This window comes from Raphanus sativus, chromosome 2, assembly GCF_000801105.2.
Source record: "Raphanus sativus cultivar WK10039 chromosome 2, ASM80110v3, whole genome shotgun sequence".
Lineage (NCBI taxonomy): Eukaryota > Viridiplantae > Streptophyta > Magnoliopsida > Brassicales > Brassicaceae > Raphanus > Raphanus sativus.
The window spans coordinates 4,197,261-4,203,287 of record NC_079512.1 but is presented as its reverse complement, the minus strand read 5'-3'; positions in this window follow the sequence as shown (position 1 = coordinate 4,203,287).

Genomic DNA, 6,027 nt, shown 5'->3' with positions numbered 1-6,027 from the left:
TTAAGATGGATGAAGATAAGGCAATGGAGGAGAACTTTGACTCGTTCCTAAAGCTAGTTGCTGATCTAGCTAGCATCAAGATCGAAATCACAGATGAAGACCAAGCGATACAACTTCTCTCAGGACTCCCACCAGCGTATGAGCCTCTAGTTCACACGCTTCAGTACGGGACAGGGAGAGATATGCTCACTGTGAATGAGGTCATGACTGCTACTTACTCCAAAGAGGTGGAGCTAGCTCAGAAGGGATTGAACAGCAAAAGTAAACCATCAGAGGGACTGTACACAGAATCAAGAGGAAGATCATCAACTAGGAGTGACACGGGAGGAAGCAAGCCGTGGTCAAACAAGTACAAAGGAAAGCAACGATCAAAGTCACGAGGAAAGTCAACAGGAAGGCAAGATAAAACTTGTTGGATCTGTGGTAGTGACTCACACTGGAAAAGAGATTGTCCAGATAGAAGAAAAGGATCGTTCAACGACAAGGCAAGTAGCTCAGCGAATGTAGCAGCTAAGCTACCAGGTCCACTCGTCCTAACTGCAAGCCTGGTTGTATCGGAGGAGGAATGGGTGCTGGATTCAGGATGCACCTTTCATATCACTCCACAAAGAGAGCTATTAACGAACTTCAAAGAGTTTGATGGGAATAAAGTCATGATGGGGAACAACACTTACTGCACAGTTCGTGGCACGGGGACAATCACGATAGACAACAGTGATGGAACAACTGTGTCTCTAAGCAACGTAAGATACATCCCAGAGATGGGAAGGAACCTGATATCTTACGGGCAGCTAGAACAGTCTGGCTGTGTTTACACTGGAAAGGACTACGGAGTAGAGTTCTACAGAGGAGGGAAAAGAGTCTTGACTGGAAAGTACACAAACGGGCTGTACTACCTACAAGGCTCAGTAAGGAAGGCATAAGCAAACGTAGCAAAAGACACAGTTGATCACACAAAGAAATGGCACAAGCGTCTAGCTCGCATGAACATAAGGTCCATGGAGACACTAGCAAGGAAAGGATACCTAAGCAGAGAAGAAGTGAAGGCTCTAGGATTCTGTGAAGCATGTGCCATGGGGAAATCTCACAAGCAAAAATTCTCTAAGGGGGTTCACACGACCAAAGGAGTGCTTGAATACATTCACACTGATCTTTGGGGATCACCAAACACAGTCATGAGCTTATCAGGGGCTCAATACTTCCTAACTTTCACTGATGATTACTCTAAAAGGGTTTGGATATACTTTCTGAAAACTAAAGATGAGGTGTTTTCTTGTTTTGCAGAATGGAAACGCATGGTGGAAAATCAGACAGGGAAAAGAGAGAAGTGTCTACGATCCGACAACGGATTGGAGTTTTGCAACAAGAAGATGGACAACTTGTGCAAAGAGTCAGGGATCAAGAGGCATAAAACATGCTCCTACACTCCGCAGCAAAACAACATCTCAGAGCGGATGAACTGCACAATAATGGACAAGGTCAGAGCGATGTTGGTGGAGACAGGGTTAGAGGCAAGCTTCTGGGCTGAGGCGGCATCAACTGCAGTCTACATAATCAACAGATCTCCAAACTCATCTATTGGGTTTGAGATACCTGAGGAGCGATGGAGTGGTTCCAAACCGAACTACAGTCATCTAAGGAGTTTTGGATGTGTAGCGTACGTCCATCAAGTGAAGGAGAAGACAAGCTCGAGAGCAGCCAAAGGAATCTTCGTTGGCTATGGTCAAGGAACTAAGGGCTACAGAGTGTGGTTACTAGATGAAGAGCGGGTGGTGATCAGCAAAGACGTTGTCTTTAACGAAGAACAAATGTTCAAAGACATTGAAAAGAAGGAAACAACTCAAGCTACGATGACTGAACCAGTTTCAGTACCTAAGGCAACGAAGAAGGTGACATTCAAGAGTAACCTGGAAGAGTTCTACGTAGGGGAGACTTCAGCTACAGGTGGAGCAGTTGGAGAGAAATCGACATTGAAGACTGGAAACCAAGAAGCAGAGAATCAGTCAGAGGGTCAGACTGAGGATGAACCAGAGGCAGCATCAGGATCAGAGACAGAAGGGGAGAGTTCAGAGAACGTCGACTTGAACACTTATGTACTGGCAAGGGACAGAGAGCGCAGGACGATTCGGCCTCCATCAAAGTTTGAGGATGCAGATTTTCTGGCATATGCTCTAGCAAGTGCAGAAAATCTAGAGGAAGATGAACCTAAGAGCTACAAGGAGGCAACTCAGAGCAAGAATTGGAAGAAATGGAACGATGCATCAGATGATGAGATGCACTCGTTAGAAAAGAATCATACATGGGATTACACAGAGAGGCCAAAGAATCACAAAGTGATTGGGTGTAAGTGGTTGTACAAGTACAAACCAGGCATCCCAGGAGTCGAGGAACCGAGACACAAGTCAAGGTTGGTAGCTAAAGGATATGCTCAAAAGGAAGGGATCGACTACAACGAAGTGTTTGCACCAGTGGTGAAACACGTTTCGATAAGGCTTCTTCTGTCTGCTGTGGTTCAATACGACTTGGAGTTGGAGCAACTAGACGTGAAGACGGCATTTCTACACGGAGTTCTGAAGGAAAGGGTGCACATGGAGCAACCGGAGGGGTACGTAAAGAAGGGAGAAGAAGATAAGGTGTGCCTGCTTAGAAAATCTTTATACGGCCTAAAGCAGTCACCTAGGGAATGGAACTACAGGTTCCACACATTCATGATCAAGCAAGGATACTTGAGGAGTGAATACGACCCGTGTGTATACCTAAAGGGATCGAGAGTAGAAGATATGGTTTATCTTCTACTATACATTGACGATATGCTAATTGCGTCTAAGCAGATGGAAACGATTCAGAGGCTAAAGGATCAGTTAAGCTCAGAATTTGAAATGAAGGACCTAGGAGCAGCTCGAAGGATCCTAGGCATGGATATCTTAAGAAACCGAGCTAAAGGAACGCTAGTTCTATCCCAGAGCGACTACCTTGCTAAGGTCCTGAAGACATTTGGCACGGATGATTGTAAAGCGGTAAGTACACCGCTTGGGTCTCAGTTCAAACTACACGCTATACCGAAAGAGTTGGAGCTAGAGGAAGCAAAAGAGATGGAAGATATACCTTATTCAAGCGCAGTAGGAAGCTTGATGTATGCCATGGTGGGCTCGAGACCAGACCTAGCCTATGCAGTAGGATTGGTGTGTAGGTACATGAGTAAACCTGCAAGAAGCCACTGGTTAGCGGTTAAATGGATCATGAGGTATATAAAAGGGGCGTTGAAAGTAAACTTAACTTTCACGCGTGGAGAAGACTTCAAGATCAGAGGTTACTGTGATTCAGATTATGCTTCAGACCTTGACCGAAGCAGATCAATCACTGGCTACGTCTACACGATTGGAGGAAACACTCTGAGCTGGAGTTCGTCACTTCAGAAGGTGGTTGCTCTGTCAACAACAGAAGCAGAGTACATGGCGTTATCAGATGCAGTCAGAGAAGGAATATGGTTAAGAGGCATCTGTGAGGAGCTAAAGCTAAACAGTGGGGAGTTCGAAGTTCATTGCGATTCACAAAGTGCAATCTATCTAGCTAAGAAATTTGTTTACAGAGCTAAGACGAAGCATATAGCTACAAAGTACAACTTCATCGGGGATGTCATAGCAGATGGAGTAGTGAGGGTGATAAAGATAAACACTTTGGTGAATCCTGCAGATATGTTGACGAAGACGTTACTGATATCTTGCATATTTACATTGTTTTAACCATTCATTCTTGTACATTTTGATCATATATATGAGGATTTAGTCATCTTTAGGTTACATTTTGCATACATGAGTCTTTATTAGGTGTTGGAGTGTGCTATGGAGTTTTTGGAAGTGTTTGGAGGCATTTGTGGTGTAAAAGGTTGAAAGATGAACATGGATGGAGACCTTAAAGATATCTTTTGAAGCCCATCTTCTGGGAGAACATTGGAAATTGAGATAGCTTTCTAATGGAAGTGGTCTCAAGTCATTTGGAGCTGTATTGGTGGAGTTATGATCAATCTACTGGAGGCATATCAATACTCGAACACAGTACGCCTGGAGCGGGGTGACGGAGCGGTGTTACGACCCCGCTGTGTATCCAGAGCGGGGTGACGGAGCGGGGTTACGACCCCCGCTCGGGTTTACACAGAAATGGAGGAAAAACGGCTGGAGCGGGGTTGTGACCCGGGTACGGAGACCCCGCTGTGTGTTATCACTTGGTCGTTTTTATGATTTTTAAGGGGTTTTTTAGACTTTTCTATTGGTACCATTAGGTTTCTAAAGACCATATAAATACTCTTGTAATCCCAAATTGGGGAATGAACTCTTTTTCTCAAAAACACATTTGTAAACCTTGAAGAAAGCTTGGATCTTTGATCCTTTTTCATCTTATTTTCCTTGTGTTTGTTGGATTATCTTGTTCACTAGCATGTTTAACCTTGAATCATCTTTGGTTTTTGGGTTAATCATGTCTATTAGTGAGTAGATCTATCTAGGATTCATGGGCTAGGGTGATTAAGGGTGATTAGTGAAGATCTAGGGTGTTTAGTGTTAAATCTACTTCTTTCCTTGCTTGTTGAGGGTTCTCAATGCTATTTTGGTCTTGATCATACTAAAATAGATCCTTAGACATTTCCTGCCCGAAAGGTGTATGATGAAATGTCTGAACCAACTCTTCAATGCTTTTAATGCACTTTGCCAAAGAGATTTGTTGTTAAAGGTGTTAAGATTGCTATTAGACTTGTTCTCCATGATTGCTTTAGTAACATTCAACCAAAGGGATTTGATGCTTGAGTTGTTTTAGCAAATGAACATTCATCTAGGGATAGAGCTTGTTTAGTATTGTGTCTAGGCATAAGGAAAGTGCTTGATTGATAGCTTGTCACCTTTAGATTAGATCTACATCACCCAAGATCAAATGCCTAGCCCCATGAGTCCACTTGCTTCATATTGAGAAAGAAAGTTCACTCTTTTATTGCATTTCTCGTCTAGTTTTAGTTCACTTCACTTCACTCAATTGGTTGCACTTAGATTAAGCATAGACTTGCATTCTCTTTGCATTAGAATCACTTAGGATTGATTCGACAATCTTTTATACTACATCATTTGATAGGGACCCTTGAAAAGTCCTAACATCAGTTACCTGGAGAAAAGTTTGGAGGTTGCTTGGCGAAGCTGAGCATCACTGAAGCCTAGTCAGAGAAGGAGAGAGGTCGTCTTTGGAACTGAGAAGACGACTGATGAAGGGGGGTTGATCTCGAGAGTCAGGAGATGCAGAGTTGAAGAAGGAGTGGTTCAAAGTGAGGACAAACGAACCGGAGATACCAGGGTCGGGATAGGGAACAGGTGAGATGACCTCGGTGAAGAAGCAACAGAGGTCATCGGAGTTCCGGAGCCGGGATTACGGCGGCAGCTTCATCGTCGCATCAAGGTGGAGATTGTGAGAAGTGATACAAGATAAGCTGAGCGTACTGGGCCAACCGTCAAAGAGGCCCATCAGCTGAGTAATCTAAGGTGGTAGAAGTTCTCTTCGTGGGCCATGGGCGCGTGATTAAATGAGAAGCCCATGAAGCGCACGTGTTGTTGGTGTGGTCGCGGAGAAGAGGATCACACCGGATATAACAGTCTAACAGCATCGTCTCTTTCTTCTTATCCTGAAAATACAGTAGAGAGAGAAGGGGATCGCCATTGTTGTATCAAAGAGAATCTTTGTAAACACTGAGATAGTAGATTACCAGGTCCCGATCCTGAAGGAGATGTACCTCGTCGTTTGACAGGGAACTCTAAAAGCTTCCGCGTCTCTTTACTCTGTTTGCTCAATCGTTCGTATCTAGCTTGCTTGTGTTACGGAAGTCGCGAACCTGTGCACAAACGAGCGAGATCAGATCGATACAAAGAGAGAGTTACTTTTACAGCATCTTTACTTGAACAAGAATAAGCTGTCACGCATCTTTAACTCAGTGGATGATAATGAATCACCAAAGAAAAGCAGCCACACGTACGTTTCCAAATTTTGCATTGT